This window comes from Lygodium microphyllum, chromosome 19 (assembly GCF_053477565.2).
Source record: "Lygodium microphyllum isolate KBCC chromosome 19, Lygodium_microphyllum_v1.1.10, whole genome shotgun sequence".
Lineage (NCBI taxonomy): Eukaryota > Viridiplantae > Streptophyta > Polypodiopsida > Schizaeales > Lygodiaceae > Lygodium > Lygodium microphyllum.
The window spans coordinates 55,052,988-55,070,238 of NC_141153.1; the positions used below are offsets into that span (position 1 = coordinate 55,052,988).

At 42.7% G+C, this 17,251-nt stretch overlaps 2 pseudogenes; both read right to left on the bottom strand.

Annotated features, from left to right (window-relative positions):
* Nucleotides 1-5,136: 5,136 nt before the first annotated feature.
* LOC148019895 (uncharacterized) lies at nt 5,137-5,610 on the bottom strand (annotated as a pseudogene).
* Nucleotides 5,611-14,274: 8,664 nt separating this feature from the next.
* On the bottom strand, nt 14,275-14,742 carry LOC148019896 (uncharacterized; annotated as a pseudogene).
* Nucleotides 14,743-17,251: the final 2,509 nt, after the last annotated feature.

Below are 17,251 nucleotides of genomic sequence, written 5' to 3' on the forward strand. Positions count from 1 at the left end.
GACGTATATTCCATGGTACATGAGGAACAGTGAAGATGACCATAGGTGCAACCAATTCGGGACTAATGCAGCCAATTTCATGTGGAAAGAAAGCAAATGCCTTACCATGACGTCCAAGCATCTCTCTAAAACATTCTTTTTCCACTGGAAGCAAAAAATCATCATTTCCAATCTTCAATTCTGCAAGAGTTTCAGCTGTAAACTTATGTCCAATATTTGCAGGATCCCTCAACATAGGCTGCTTCATAGCTTTTTCAATCTGTTCATCACTATCAGAAGGAAGCGGGCCTGCAACCGGCTTAACCTTCTTATCAACTGTTTTATATTTTGTGTCAACCTTGGCATCATTCAGGCACTCTTTCCTTTGTTGCAATTTCTGCAAATTTTCAGCATCTTTCAACTCTGTTGGCTGAAAAATTTCAGCCTTTAGCTCTATGGACTGCATGGGTGCAGTCTGAAACTCTGTATGCAGAAATTTTTCTGCATTCAACTCTGTTGGCTGAATGGATTCAGCCCTCTGCAATTCTATTAGCTGATCAAGATCAGCCATAAATTCAGTTTGCTGAGTTTTCTCAGCCTCTAACTCTGTTTGCAGCATAAAACCAGAAATTTCCTGAAACATATCCAAGGTTTGCACAGGTATAATCTTTGAACCCTTGCATACATCAGTTTTCAGCATTGCTCTTATCTCAAACAATGTATCTGCATAAGACATCCCTTCATACAATCCATCCACATGCTCTTCTGCTTGCAAAATACCTGCATTCTTCAACTCTTTCTCCTTACGACCAATGTACTGCCTGGCAGCTCTAGGCAAATCTGAAATTTTCTGATAACTTACTGAACTATCTGAAGTAAACCCAACAAAGTTATTGGAGAAAGACTGGCTGCCAGGAGGCGAGATCTCCTCTTTTCTCCGCGCCGTACCACTGGCGTCTCGCAAGACAGCGGTACCTAATGAAAATCCAACTCCTTCGCAGGTAGTGGTGCCTCACGCAAGGAGTCCCTGTTTCTCGGATGATTTACCCCAACAGTCATAAACTGAACTGCTCGCATACCATCTTTACTGCGTATCCACGCATAAGCTGATCCGTCATCCATCACTTTTGTTTCCATTCTTGCTTCTGTAATGAAAGGCTGTCCAAGAATAATCGGATAAGAGCATGAATCCTGAACAAAGCAATGATAATCCTCTTCAACATTACCAATAGAAATTCTGATACTCGGACAAGCAGCATACATATCACCAGAAGTATTGTTGGCGGCTCTCATGCGCCAGCCATGCTCTGCATCCATAGGCCACTTGCCACTCTCATAAACACCTCGCGCAATAAGATTAATCTCAGAACCATGATCAACTAAAGCGATCAAGGGAATTTGTTTCTCTCCAATCCTTACCACTGTCTCAGTGGTTGCTCTAGCCCAATGACTTCGTGAAAAATGGCTGCGAGGAATGAGAATAGGGGTCTCATCATCTTCATACTGCATAGGCTGCACTATTTTCTCCAATTGCGAATTAACAGAAGCATTCTCAACCATCACTACATCATCATGCTCTTCTCCAAGAGCTCCATGCCACAATCCCTGTAAAGCAGGTCCTTCCATCGCATGTCGTTTCCTTCGCAAAAGATCCTGCATCTGATCTTGTATTTCTCTTCTAGAAATCCCAAGAGCCTCTCCAACAATAAAAGTGACTTCACTATTCAAAATTCTTTCATGAAAAATCTTACTCATATCCGTTTGCATATCAAGGTCTGACAAGAGCTTGAATCTTGGCTCTTTTCTTGGTTGCCTCTTTTCTTTCTGCTTATCTCCCATTGGTTGATCAGAACCTGTTTGAGTTGGAGAATTTGTCATAGGTGGAGCTGTAACAGGTGGTGAAACAAAGTCACCCCCTCTAGTCTTTTTGGAGGAGCTAGGACCCTCCTCATCTCTTCTTCTCTTTTCTTCAACCATGGCATCTAAACCCTGCGTTTTAGCAATATAAGCAAAAATAGAATACCTGTCAACAGGAGAATCCCATCCTGTTTCTCCTCGGATGCTAGAGCCCACACAAGTCATAGTAGAAGTTTGAACTTTCCCTCTTCTCGCTATCTCCAAGGCAGAAGACCACAAAGCAGAGTCTCCATCAGATTTCTGCTCAAGCTGGACTCCAAAAGCTGAAGCATCTCCTCTAACACTCACATAAGCTGATCGCGCAGCCATATCATCAACAAGCTTCTTCATACCTCCCTTACCAAAGTTCGTGTCAAGAGGAGCGCCAGTCTCTGTCAGCCATATCTTCCCATCTTGTCCCCAGAACACTACATTCTTCTTACGTGCTTCCTGAAAAGCATCACAATCTCTGCAGTGTTGGTGCTCTGTACTATCACACCAAATACATCGTCGCCCTTTTCTTTGACCAGCTGGAAAAGCAGTCACTGGAGCAGGTGCTACAGCAGGTACTGACATAAGTTGCTCCTTTAACTTACCAACTTCAGCTTTGACTGCTTCAATTGTCAAATCCGCCAAGCCTTTAATAACATCATCTACAGATAAGGGCACTGGAGCAGCAGGAACTGGTGGATTTATAACAGGAGGAGTAGGCTTAGGCAAAGAAGCAGCAGGGGTAGAAGAAGAAGTCTCCAAGGATTTTTCAGGAACTGATCCTGTATTTCGATGCAATCTTACTCTCCTGCGCTGCTTCTTGACAAGAGCATTCACAGCATCAATGACATGTCTCCACTCAGTCTTTAAACCTGAATCAGTAGCTTGATCTTCCAAAAGATCATCCAACTTTTCCTGTAAATCAGCATCTGCAGCTTGCAAAAATAACTCCACTTTCTGCATCTCCAAAGCTTGCTGTTCAGTCCCATCCAACTGATCATAACGGCTTTCAAACTCTCGCAGAAGAGCGGTAACTGAAAGTCCCTTATTAGGCATAGAAACCCATGCTAAAAAATTCCTGCGATTCATAAGACCTGTATCCTCCAAGAAATATTCATCTTTTAATGCCTTTTTAAATTCAGCCCAACCTGCATGTGCCTCTTGAATTTCTGCAATTCGACCTTCAAGAGCGCGCACCACGATCCGCAAGAAGTAGCGATTCCAAACATCTTGAGAAACCCCAAAAAACTTCATCTTTTCTTCATACAAATGCAGGTAAGTTGACACTTGCTGGCCATTAAACTGCTTCATCTCCTGTTGGACAGCTTTCAAAGCATCCATAGCATCACTGTCACGTTTTGCATGAGCTTGCTGCTGCATATACATGGTAAATGTCTGAAACAGGTTCTTCATGACATTATCATCTGTCATCTCTTCGTGCGAGTCTCCCATCTTGCTGATGACGCAGCACTTTCACGTCGGGTTCACCAGAAATGTCGAAGAGTTTGTGCAAGAGCTGCAGAGAGTTTGTGCAAGAGCTGCAGAACACGGGGTTCAAGGTACAGCAATGGAAGAGTCTAACAAGAAGAACTCAAATTTTTGATGTCAAAGTTCACTATATTGCATGTCATAATCGTAGAGTTACAACAAAGAAATGGAGCAAACTCATGTTCTTTATATGCTGTCATGAACAGTTTTGGTATTTCAACAAGTGATCCTCTCCTTGGTAACCAAAGATCCCTATATTTTATTTCAATTTCCACTCTTCCTTAGGTTTTAATACAGTTTAGGGTGATCTGTAAGCAAGCTGGACAGAATGGTTCTCCTTCTGCAAGCTCTGATTCATCTTCATCAACAACTGCTGTCTTTAACCGCAATGCATTTGCGTAGAATTAGACATAGACTCCACATGATTCAGTAGAACATAGCACAATCGATTCTTCAAAAACAATAAGTGGCCAAAAGCAGCAGCAATTCCCTGATTGTATTTGTCTAAATCCTTCGGCTATGTGTTGAAGAAGAAATTCAGAATTTCTCTTCAGTCCAGGAAACCAATGAAATCTTGGACTTGGGGATAAGAGCACCAGAGAACAACTGAGTTGACTGTAATTTTTGACCTTGCCAAAGTTCACTATATTGCTTGTCAAATGAGTTACAAGAAATTCATGTTCAGGATAATCCAAAGTATCTCATAAACTGTTTACATTCAGGTGTATGATGACAGTTGCGGTAGGAAGGGAAACACTCTTCACATCAGCATGTTCATTTCGTAACTTGGCAGTTGCTAGTTCAACAGAGAATTTCAGAAACTCCAAAAGAACATCTCTATAATGAGGTCAAGTCCATCATTATTTGCTGAAAAGATATCAGCAAGTCTTTACAACTTCCATCTTTTGTTGATTGGATTCATGGCTAAAAAAAGGGCAGTGTCACTTGTATATTTTGTCCAGCTGTCAGTCTGATTCTGTGAAGGACTACACGAAGAGGGACTTTGGCAAGTTGCTTCTGCTCCTTGAAAGGATATCAACTCATGAGCGAAATGATGCCAAGATCATAGCCACAGCTCAAAATTTTGGTTCGAACAAGTACAGCACCAAGTAAAGCCTTGTACGTGGTCGTTCAGCTGTAATATGCCATGCTTGAAGATGAAAACTCTGTCGAGAGGATTGCTGAGAATGGGAACTGGGTTACTGAAATTTCAGCCTAAACAGAGCCTTTGGGATACTTGCAACATGGAAGTTGGTTGCACTTACAGATTTACTTTCCAAGGAAAGACCTTTCTTAATGTCATGCAGCATTCAAAGAGTTAAGGATCACACAAAGCAGAAAATCTAAGCATCCCTGTTTCCTGTAGCAGCACGTTCAGCTTTGATCCTTTCACACGAAGTCATCCGAGCACACTCCAAAATAGTTCTATCAGAAACAATGAAGTATGTAGCAATTGTAGCTCCACAGATGATTAATGCTTGGCCAGTGTAATTCAGATGTGCCTTTGCCCAAGGTAGCGTTCGTGCAGCAACAAGAGTTTCCCTATATCCATGGGAATCTGCAGCTTCCAGTCGAGCTCCATTTTGCAGCAACAGCTCTGCCACTTGGATTGAATTGCGAACAGCTGTCCAATGTAGAGCAGTCTGTCCAGTATAATCACTGGCATTTACATCTGCTCCATGCTCAATTATGTACTGGGCAGCAGCGACTCTGTGTTCAATTCTTTGAGTGCAATATAATGAAGTTCTGTAGGCAGCCTGCTAACTCCTCCTCTTCTCCTCCTCAAAGTTGGGCAAACTCAACCTTTGTCTGCTCCCAAAATGTGTACACAAGAGGTGGTTTACCAACGGACGGATCACAAACTAAAGGTAGAACAAAGGAGACACCAGTGAAAACAGTATGCTGCCTCCCATTTAAAGATGAAAGCATCTGAAAGGCATCCTCTTCATCTTTTGGCTTCTCTAACACAATTCCATCGAGTTCAACCACGGTATCAGCTCCTATGACAATGTCCACTTTGGCATCATCCCTGTGGATCTGCTGAGAGACTTCAATCGCTTTATGCAAAGCAGTTTCTGCAGCATAATCCTCTGCTGATGGAAAGGAGGACTTTTCAAGGTTTTCATCAAATGTCGATGGGATCACTTCTACATTCAGTCCAAGGCTACGCAACAGCTCGGACCTGCGAGGGGAGGCGGATGCAAGCACGATCCGTTTGGTGGCGAGAAGAGGCAGATGCTGTATCAACATCCCTCTCCCTCTCCCTCTCCCTCTCCCTCTAACGAGGACCAGGAAAAATCGTCATGTCCCTGAGAATCCCAGCAGCCATCTAGATCATCCCCTCCATAGTTTCACGACAGCTCTCCCGTTTCCATTCCAGGCGCAGCCCGCCATATTCGCCTTTTCAAAAATATCCCCCTATCTCCCCAGAATAGACTAGCTTTTCCTTTAAAACTTCTTGTACCTTATCTTTAAGACAGGCCACACCATAGGCCTCTAACATCAGATTATATGTGAGTGAATTTGCACCAATACCATCAGTTTGCTTCATTTCTTGATAAACACGTTCTGCCTTTTCCATCTGTCCACTGTTTATGTAAGCCTTTATAAGCATATTAAAAGTAGCATGTGCAGGCCGCACATTCACAGCCTTTGCCCTGTCGAACAAAGACTCCACTTCTTTTTAGCACTTCAATTGCAAATACATATTCATGGCACTGTCAAAACATGGTTGGAGTGGTTTGAGGTCAGTCTTCTCAACTTCAGATAGTAACTCCAGAACATGATCAGTGTGCAATGCATTAAGGGAATATATACATTGGATGCGAATTATTAAAATGCTAACACAAATGCACAACAAAAGAAATGGAGGTGTATACGACTCGGATGCGCAGCAACACGACATCCACCCCCTCTAAACCTGCGCATCCTCCGGATGTGCCAACTATCCAGGATCATTCAATTCCACAAACAGGTCAAGTCCATCTTCTGATTCTAGTAAACCTGTTTCTCTATCAGCTTCATCATCTATGTCTTCTGTCTCATCTGCTTGTCTTTCTCCTATCTGCTCTTCTTCTGTCAATGCTTCAAGTGCATATTCTTCATCTTCTCTTCTCTTGAAAATCTTGACTCGGTTCCCAGCAATAGGCACCCTCAATGTTGTTCCATCTAATTCAGCCAGCTCATAAGTACCATTGTCAAAAACCTTTTTCACTTCATACGGTCCAAACCATCTTTGAACCATTTTTCTCATGCTACTATGCTGATTTTCTAGACTACTGTCATAGACTAGAACCCAATCTCCTTCTTTTATGGCTCTAGGCCTCAAGCGATGCCTTAAATCAAACCTGTCCTTATTTCTGAGACGGGCTGCCTTCAAACGGTCAATGGCTAGCTGCACATCTTCTGTCCTTCTCTCTAATTGACGAATCCGAAGGGCTAACAGCTCTTCCCTTGATAAATTCTCATGCCACGGAAGAACACTCCAAGTGAGAGCACAAATTTCAGTAGGCATGACAGGTTTTTGCCCATACATCAACTCCGCAGGCATGTATCCAGTAGTCACACTATGTGTAGAGCGATCAGCCCACAATGCAAAAGGTAGTAATCTCGGCCAATCTCCAATCCGACCTCTACAAGCTTTTGCCAATGCTTTAACTATTGGCGGATGTCCTCTTTCACTTTTGCCATTTCCCTCTGGATTATAGGCAGTAGTAAGAGCCAATTTAATCCCAAGCCGTGAGAAGAATTCTCTATTTTCATCAGCATCTAGCTCTCCACGATCAGCTGTAATCTTACCTATACATCCATACCTGCAAAATATTTCTTCCAACAAGAATTTACATACTGTAGTGGTGGTCTTCGTCCGCAACGGTCTACCTTCAACATAGTTTGTAAGATCCTCCCTAGCCAAGACAAGATATCTCATCTGCCAAAGTCCCACTGGCAAAGTAACCAAGTCTACCACCCACTTGTAATGCATACATAGTGGATAAGTCGGATGCAGCTCATCACGATGTCGCACTAAAGAGTAAAGCTGGCAGTCCCTGCAAGTCTCCACAAAGTGAGAAACATCTTTATACATCCCTTTCCACCAGTATCTTTCTTTGATTTTCTCATAGGTAGCCCACACACCTCTATGTCCAGCCCATGAGCTCTCATGAAACTCTCGCATAATCTGTATTTGCATCACTACATCACAAACTACTCTCAAGGGCAAGCCTCCTCTCTTTCTTGGATGCTTCCAAAGAAAACCATCTTTCAAGAAATACCCATAAGCTTTCCTTCTGATTTTCTTGAATTCATCATCTGTCCAATCAGCTCTTCGAGTCAATGAACTTAGATATTGTCCAATTTGCAGCCATTCATCAACATAAAGTTCTTCAGTAAAGGCTTCAACAGTAGATACATGACAATCATGAATAAGGACAGAAGCAGCAAACTCTGTCTCATCATCTTCTGCAAGCATTGACTCCTCATCCTCATATCTCGCTCTAGAAAGCATGTCAGCAACTGGGTTATCTTTCCCTGCTATGTGTCGAAATTCTGGATTCAATGATTTAATATAGGCAATCCATCGAAGCATCGCTATATCTGGAGTCGAGCAACTAGTAATCATGCCAAGCAAAGGCAAACAATCTGTTTCCACAATAACTGAAGCTCCAATAAAATACCCTTTATCACACTTCAGTGCAGTGACTACTCCCCACAACTCTCTTTTAATCTGCGGATATCTCCTTTGTCGCTCATTAAGAACTTTAGCTCCAAAGCGGATAGCATACCTATTTCCATCAGCATCATCCTGTCCCACAGCCCAACCTATGCCAATAGGGCTAGTATCAACTGTCAACATGATCGGCCCTCCACACTGATAATCCGCCTTGCGTAAAGTAGGAGCTGATTGCAACAGCTTCTTGAGCTTACGCATGGCTTTTGAATGCTTCTCATCCCAATGAAATTTCTGCCCCTTTCGAAGCAGCTGATAGAGAACATCTGCAATATGAGCAAAATGAGGAATCCAAATCATGTAAAATACACAAGCTCCCACAAATCTCCGCACCTCTGAAGTAGTCGAGCAATACTCTGCAATCCTGTTTATGGCATCCACCTTTGCAGGAGAAGGCTTTCTGCCATAATATCCAACCATATGCCCAACTATGATGACTTCATTAACAGCAAAGACAGATTTCAGCCCTGAAAGTGTCAAATTTACCTCCTCTAATCGTGTCAATATTTACTCACAAGCAATCAAGTGGTCAGCCACAAACTGTCTACATCCACGCAAATCAAGACTTTCATTCTTTTCTTCTTCTGCACAACCCTTAATAGGCACATCATCTAGAAAAGGCATGGTAAACTGCGGAATATAGTCTCGAAGAACTCTATGCATAGCATTCATCATATGAGCAACTGAGTTTGTAGCACCTTGAGGCAAGGTACACATCCTCACAAGACCAATAGGTGTCCGCATAGTAGTAATATCCCTGCTTTCCAAGGCAAGCTGAAACTGATCATAACCTGAATACAAGTCTCCTAGAGAATAGATGGCTCGTCCTGCAAAAGCCTCAGCAAATTCATCCACAACTGGACCTGTACCCACATTCCTGATTGTCACTTTGTTCACGGGCTGCATATCCTGAATAAATCTCAAAGTACCATTCTTCTTTGGTACAGTAAACCACCTGTTAGAATAAGGTGCAGAAGAGGGTTCCAAAATCCCCATTTTAATCTTTTCATTCAGCAACTCTATTAGCTTTGGCAAGTGTGCTTTAGGCACAGGTATAGGACGTATATTCCATGGTACATGAGGAACAGTGAAGATGACCATAGGTGCAACCAATTCGGGACTAATGCAGCCAATTTCATGTGGAAAGAAAGCAAATGCCTTACCATGACGTCCAAGCATCTCTCTAAAACATTCTTTTTCCACTGGAAGCAAAAAATCATCATTTCCAATCTTCAATTCTGCAAGAGTTTCAGCTGTAAACTTATGTCCAATATTTGCAGGATCCCTTAACATAGGCTGCTTCATAGCTTTTTCAATCTGTTCATCACTATCAGAAGGAAGCGGGCCTGCAACCGGCTTAACCTTCTTATCAACTGTTTTATATTTTGTGTCAACCTTGGCATCATTCAGGCACTCTTTCCTTTGCTGCAATTTCTGCAAATTTTCAGCATCTTTCAACTCTGTTGGCTGAAAAATTTCAGCCTTTAGCTCTATGGACTGCATGGGTGCAGTCTGAAACTCTGTATGCAGAAATTTTTCTGCATTCAACTCTGTTGGCTGAATGGATTCAGCCCTCTGCAATTCTATTAGCTGATCAAGATCAGCCATAAATTCAGTTTGCTGAGTTTTCTCAGCCTCTAACTCTGTTTGCAGCATAAAACCAGAAATTTCCTGAAACATATCCAAGGTTTGCACAGGTATAATCTTTGAACCCTTGCATACATCAGTTTTCAGCATTGCTCTTATCTCAAACAATGTATCTGCATAAGACATCCCTTCATACAATCCATCCACATGCTCTTCTGCTTGCAAAATACCTGCATTCTTCAACTCTTTCTCCTTACGACCAATGTACTGCCTGGCAGCTCTAGGCAAATCTGAAATTTTCTGATAACTTACTGAACTATCTGAAGTAAACCCAACAAAGTTATTGGAGAAAGACTGGCTGCCAGGAGGCGAGATCTCCTCTTTTCTCCGCGCCGTACCACTGGCGTCTCGCAAGACAGCGGTACCTAATGAAAATCCAACTCCTTCGCAGGTAGTGGTGCCTCACGCAAGGAGTCCCTGTTTCTCGGATGATTTACCCCAACAGTCATAAACTGAACTGCTCGCATACCATCTTTACTGCGTATCCACGCATAAGCTGATCCGTCATCCATCACTTTTGTTTCCATTCTTGCTTCTGTAATGAAAGGCTGTCCAAGAATAATCGGATAAGAGCATGAATCCTGAACAAAGCAATGATAATCCTCTTCAACATTACCAATAGAAATTCTGATACTCGGACAAGCAGCATACATATCACCAGAAGTATTGTTGGCGGCTCTCATGCGCCAGCCATGCTCTGCATCCATAGGCCACTTGCCACTCTCATAAACACCTCGCGCAATAAGATTAATCTCAGAACCATGATCAACTAAAGCGATCAAGGGAATTTGTTTCTCTCCAATCCTTACCACTGTCTCAGTGGTTGCTCTAGCCCAATGACTTCGTGAAAAATGGCTGCGAGGAATGAGAATAGGGGTCTCATCATCTTCATACTGCATAGGCTGCACTATTTTCTCCAATTGCGAATTAACAGAAGCATTCTCAACCATCACTACATCATCATGCTCTTCTCCAAGAGCTCCATGCCACAATCCCTGTAAAGCAGGTCCTTCCATCGCATGTCGTTTCCTCCGCAAAAGATCCTGCATCTGATCTTGTATTTCTCTTCTAGAAATCCCAAGAGCCTCTCCAACAGTAAAAGTGACTTCACTATTCAAAATTCTTTCATGAAAAATCTTACTCATATCCGTTTGCATATCAAGGTCTGACAAGAGCTTGAATCCTGGCTCTTTTCTTGGTTGCCTCTTTTCTTTCTGCTTATCTCCCATTGGTTGATCAGAACCTGTTTGAGTTGGAGAATTTGTCATAGGTGGAGCTGTAACAGGTGGTGAAACAAAGTCACCCCCTCTAGTCTTTTTGGAGGAGCTAGGACCCTCCTCATCTCTTCTTCTCTTTTCTTCAACCATGGCATCTAAACCCTGCGTTTTAGCAATATAAGCAAAAATAGAATACCTGTCAACAGGAGAATCCCATCTTGTTTCTCCTCGGATGCTAGAGCCCACACAAGTCATAGTAGAAGTTTGAACTTTCCCTCTTCTCGCTATCTCCAAGGCAGAAGACCACAAAGCAGAGTCTCCATCAGATTTCTGCTCAAGCTGGACTCCAAAAGCTGAAGCATCTCCTCTAACACTCACATAAGCTGATCGCGCAGCCATATCATCAACAAGCTTCTTCATACCTCCCTTACCAAAGTTCGTGTCAAGAGGAGCGCCAGTCTCTGTCAGCCATATCTTCCCATCTTGTCCCCAGAACACTACATTCTTCTTACGTGCTTCCTGAAAAGCATCACAATCTCTGCAGTGTTGGTGCTCTGTACTATCACACCAAATACATCGTCGCCCTTTTCTTTGACCAGCTGGAAAAGCAGTCACTGGAGCAGGTGCTACAGCAGGTACTGACATAAGTTGCTCCTTTAACTTACCAACTTCAGCTTTGACTGCTTCAATTGTCAAATCCGCCAAGCCTTTAATAACATCATCTACAGATAAGGGCACTGGAGCAGCAGGAACTGGTGGATTTATAACAGGAGGAGTAGGCTTAGGCAAAGAAGCAGCAGGGGTAGAAGAAGAAGTCTCCAAGGATTTTTCAGGAACTGATCCTGTATTTCGATGCAATCTTACTCTCCTGCGCTGCTTCTTGACAAGAGCATTCACAGCATCAATGACATGTCTCCACTCAGTCTTTAAACCTGAATCAGTAGCTTGATCTTCCAAAAGATCATCCAACTTTTCCTGTAAATCAGCATCTGCAGCTTGCAAAAATAACTCCACTTTCTGCATCTCCAAAGCTTGCTGTTCAGTCCCATCCAACTGATCATAACGGCTTTCAAACTCTCGCAGAAGAGCGGTAACTGAAAGTCCCTTATTAGGCATAGAAACCCATGCTAAAAAATTCCTGCGATTCATAAGACCTGTATCCTCCAAGAAATATTCATCTTTTAATGCCTTTTTAAATTCAGCCCAACCTGCATGTGCCTCTTGAATTTCTGCAATTCGACCTTCAAGAGCGCGCACCACGATCCGCAAGAAGTAGCGACTCCAAACATCTTGAGAAACCCCAAAAAACTTCATCTTTTCTTCATACAAATGCAGGTAAGTTGACACTTGCTGGCCATTAAACTGCTTCATCTCCTGTTGGACAGCTTTCAAAGCATCCATAGCATCACTGTCACGTTTTGCATGAGCTTGCTGCTGCATATACATGGTAAATGTCTGAAACAGGTTCTTCATGACATTATCATCTGTCATCTCTTCGTGCGAGTCTCCCATCTTGCTGATGACGCAGCACTTTCACGTCGGGTTCACCAGAAATGTCGAAGAGTTTGTGCAAGAGCTGCAGAGAGTTTGTGCAAGAGCTGCAGAACACGGGGTTCAAGGTACAGCAATGGAAGAGTCTAGCAAGAAGAACTCAAATTTTTGATGTCAAAGTTCACTATATTGCATGTCATAATCGTAGAGTTACAACAAAGAAATGGAGCAAACTCATGTTCTTTATATGCTGTCATGAACAGTTTTGGTATTTCAACAAGTGATCCTCTCCTTGGTAACCAAAGATCCCTATATTTTATTTCAATTTCCACTCTTCCTTAGGTTTTAATACAGTTTAGGGTGATCTGTAAGCAAGCTGGACAGAATGGTTCTCCTTCTGCAAGCTCTGATTCATCTTCATCAACAACTGCTGTCTTTAACCGCAATACATTTGCGTAGAATTAGACATAGACTCCACATGATTCAGTAGAACATAGCACAATCGATTCTTCAAAAACAATAAGTGGCCAAAAGCAGCAGCAATTCCCTGATTGTATTTGTCTAAATCCTTCGGCTATGTGTTGAAGAAGAAATTCAGAATTTCTCTTCAGTCCAGGAAACCAATGAAATCTTGGACTTGGGGATAAGAGCACCAGAGAACAACTGAGTTGACTGTAATTTTTGACCTTGCCAAAGTTCACTATATTGCTTGTCAAATGAGTTACAAGAAATTCATGTTCAGGATAATCCAAAGTATCTCATAAACTGTTTACATTCAGGTGTATGATGACAGTTGCGGTAGGAAGGGAAACACTCTTCACATCAGCATGTTCATTTCGTAACTTGGCAGTTGCTAGTTCAGCAGAGAATTTCAGAAACTCCAAAAGAACATCTCTATAATGAGGTCAAGTCCATCATTATTTGCTGAAAAGATATCAGCAAGTCTTTACAACTTCCATCTTTTGTTGATTGGATTCATGGCTAAAAAAAGGGCAGTGTCACTTGTATATTTTGTCCAGCTGTCAGTCTGATTCTGTGAAGGACTACACGAAGAGGGACTTTGGCAAGTTGCTTCTGCTCCTTGAAAGGATATCAACTCATGAGCGAAATGATGCCAAGATCATAGCCACAGCTCAAAATTTTGGTTCGAACAAGTACAGCACCAAGTGAAGCCTTGTACGTGGTCGTTCAGCTGTAATATGCCATGCTTGAAGATGAAAACTCTGTCGAGAGGATTGCTGAGAATGGGAACTGGGTTACTGAAATTTCATCCTAAACAGAGCCTTTGGGATACTTGCAACATGGAAGTTGGTTGCACTTACAGATTTACTTTCCAAGGAAAGACCTTTCTTAATGTCATGCAGCATTCAAAGAGTTAAGGATCACACAAAGCAGAAAATCTAAGCATCCTTGTTTCCTGTAGCAGCACGTTCAGCTTTGATCCTTTCACACGAAGTCATCCGAGCACACTCCAAAATAGTTCTATCAGAAACAATGAAGTATGTAGCAATTGTAGCTCCACAGATGATTAATGCTTGGCCAGTGTAATTCAGATGTGCCTTTGCCCAAGGTAGCGTTCGTGCAGCAACAAGAGTTTCCCTATATCCATGGGAATCTGCAGCTTCCAGTCGAGCTCCATTTTGCAGCAACAGCTCTGCCACTTGGATTGAATTGCGAACAGCTGTCCAATGTAGAGCAGTCTGTCCAGTATAATCACTGGCATTTACATCTGCTCCATGCTCAATTATGTACTGGGCAGCAGCGACTCTGTGTTCAATTCTTTGAGTGCAATATAATGAAGTTCTGTAGGCAGCCTGCTAACTCCTCCTCTTCTCCTCCTCAAAGTTGGGCAAACTCAACCTTTGTCTGCTCCCAAAATGTGTACACAAGAGGTGGTTTACCAACGGACGGATCACAAACTAAAGGTAGAACAAAGGAGACACCAGTGAAAACAGTATGCTGCCTCCCATTTAAAGATGAAAGCATCTGAAAGGCATCCTCTTCATCTTTTGGCTTCTCTAACACAATTCCATCGAGTTCAACCACGGTATCAGCTCCTATGACAATGTCCACTTTGGCATCATCCCTGTGGATCTGCTGAGAGACTTCAATCGCTTTATGCAAAGCAGTTTCTGCAGCATAATCCTCTGCTGATGGAAAGGAGGACTTTTCAAGGTTTTCATCAAATGTCGATGGGATCACTTCTACATTCAGTCCAAGGCTACGCAACAGCTCGGACCTGCGAGGGGAGGCGAATGCAAGCACGATCCGTTTGGTGGCGAGAAGAGGCAGATGCTGTATCAACATCCCTCTCCCTCTCCCTCTCCCTCTCCCTCTAACGAGGACCAGGAAAAATCGTCATGTCCCTGAGAATCCCAGCAGCCATCTAGATCATCCCCTCCATAGTTTCACGACAGCTCTCCCGTTTCCATTCCAGGCGCAGCCCGCCATATTCGCCTTTTCAAAAATATCCCCCTATCTCCCCAGAATAGACTAGCTTTTCCTTTAAAACTTCTTGTACCTTATCTTTAAGACAAGCCACACCATAGGCCTCTAACATCAGATTATATGTGAGTGAATTTGCACCAATACCATCAGTTTGCTTCATTTCTTGATAAACGCGTTCTGCCTTTTCCATCTGTCCACTGTTTATGTAAGCCTTTATAAGCATATTAAAAGTAGCATGTGCAGGCCGCACATTCACAGCCTTTGCCCTGTCGAACAAAGACTCCACTTCTTTTTAGCACTTCAATTGCAAATACATATTCATGGCACTGTCAAAACATGGTTGGAGTGGTTTGAGGTCAGTCTTCTCAACTTCAGATAGTAACTCCAGAACATGATCAGTGTGCAATGCATTAAGGGAATATATACATTGGATGCGAATTATTAAAATGCTAACACAAATGCACAACAAAAGAAATGGAGGTGTATACGACTCGGATGCGCAGCAACACGACACCGATCTTATAAATGGCATGGAGGATGATGCTTGCAAATAGATTAAATCGACTCTTGCCTTAGTATTGCATGAACTTCACTCACGATGTTGTTGTATCTAAGGGTCGCACTTTTACTTTCGCAAACTTCATTTCATCATGTAACATTTAGGAATGATTGCATGGCTTATAAAAGCAGGAAATGCAAATACTTAGACACAAGGTTGTAGGTGTTATCCCTTGACCTAAATCCTAGTAAGCCCTATGTAGATTACTCTTCAAATTATCTTGCCTTTTGACTTTAACTAAAAGGAAGGGATAGGACTACTGCGGATCTTATGGCATGTGAAAGTAATGAATTACAGGTTTACATGTATTGTAGCATTTTGCAACTATTTTCCTACTTTAGATAAAGTATATCATCTCTAGGAAAGAATTGTCCTTGTCAAAGACAAGTAGGTCAATTTACCCAAGTCATTTGTAGTATCACGACTGCTAGGGTTTCGTATAGGCATAGCTAGCCGATTCAATAAAAACCTCAAGTACTAGCTAGGGCTTGGCACGTTAGAGATGTGGCCAAGTAACGTAATTGGACACCAAGTCGAAGTCCTCAAACCCAAAGGTCCTACCCACCTTCCCAGAGAAATTGAGCCAATGGGACACGCACGCAAATAATGATCTAGGGTTTCTACCCTAAGGATCATTCGACCTTGTGCTAGAACTTGGTTTGAGTTGGAATCCCTAGGACCGAACGTTGTCGGTCTAGTGCAATTAGGATTGGGGTGAGTGAGAAGACGCCCTAAACCCTACTTCGAGTCTAATCATAATTCTTGACCAGAAAACACCATTCAAAAGTGAAATGATCTCTTGGAATGGAGGCGACACTTGTGCAACAAGTTGCAACGTCGCATAGCCTTGTGGTTTGATCACAAGAAAGTTTTGCCAATCCTTGGAATGAGGTTGGCAGGTTCTTGCGCAAGTTTAACTTGCAAGGGGATGGGTAGTCATCCTGTTACATCGCCCTCATTAGGGGAAATTTGCCAAGTTAAGGGAAGTTAGGTATTTGCTTGGACGCAAATGATTAATCAATAAATTAAAGCGACATGGCCGCCGGGATTTACTATTAATAAAACCTAAGGCATTGGTTAAGTTGGGTTAACAGGGTATGATCCTAACCCAAGGACAATAGGAATCTTGCCAAGTTGCAATTGATTCCGGATCGAATGCTGGATGCATTCGGAGAGAAGGATTCACTCCTTAACAGTTTGCCAAATAAACAATCACTGGAATTGATTGTGCTTGTAACAGTTTAGAAAGCACTGTTTGCATTGTTTGCTCAAGGAACTAAAGGATGAAAAGATATATAAATGCTTCAGGTTGAAGGCCTGAAGGGAGGGGCAGCTTCAGTTACCCCCGACTGCCTGCCTGACCCTAACCAAGGGGGTTGTTGACCGTGCCGGGAATGTGGACCGAACCCGCCACGAGAGGTCTTTCCGTTGTGATCTACTTGGAGTAGGAGGACGCTTGGGTGCCAGGGGGGGCTCTGGCCGTAAATCCCTCGCCTTCCGGGTCCTGCATAAGAGTCTAACGTGACTCGGGATTGGATCTCGAGGCCCGCATACTAGTCTACGGGCAGAAGCTTGGAATAGTGATCCCTAGCGGATTACTGGATAAGCCTTCGGGCGGATTATAGACAAGCCTACGGGCGGAACTCCTTGTATTTCAAAGATAAATGATGATATGATAATAAAGAAGTTGTTTGATATTGTTTTTCTATGTCACGTGATAAGATTACGTGAAGGAACCAGTGCTTAACGGGATTAATCAAGGGAGCTGTTTGTTATATGTCAAATTAATGTGTTAGGTAATTACATAAC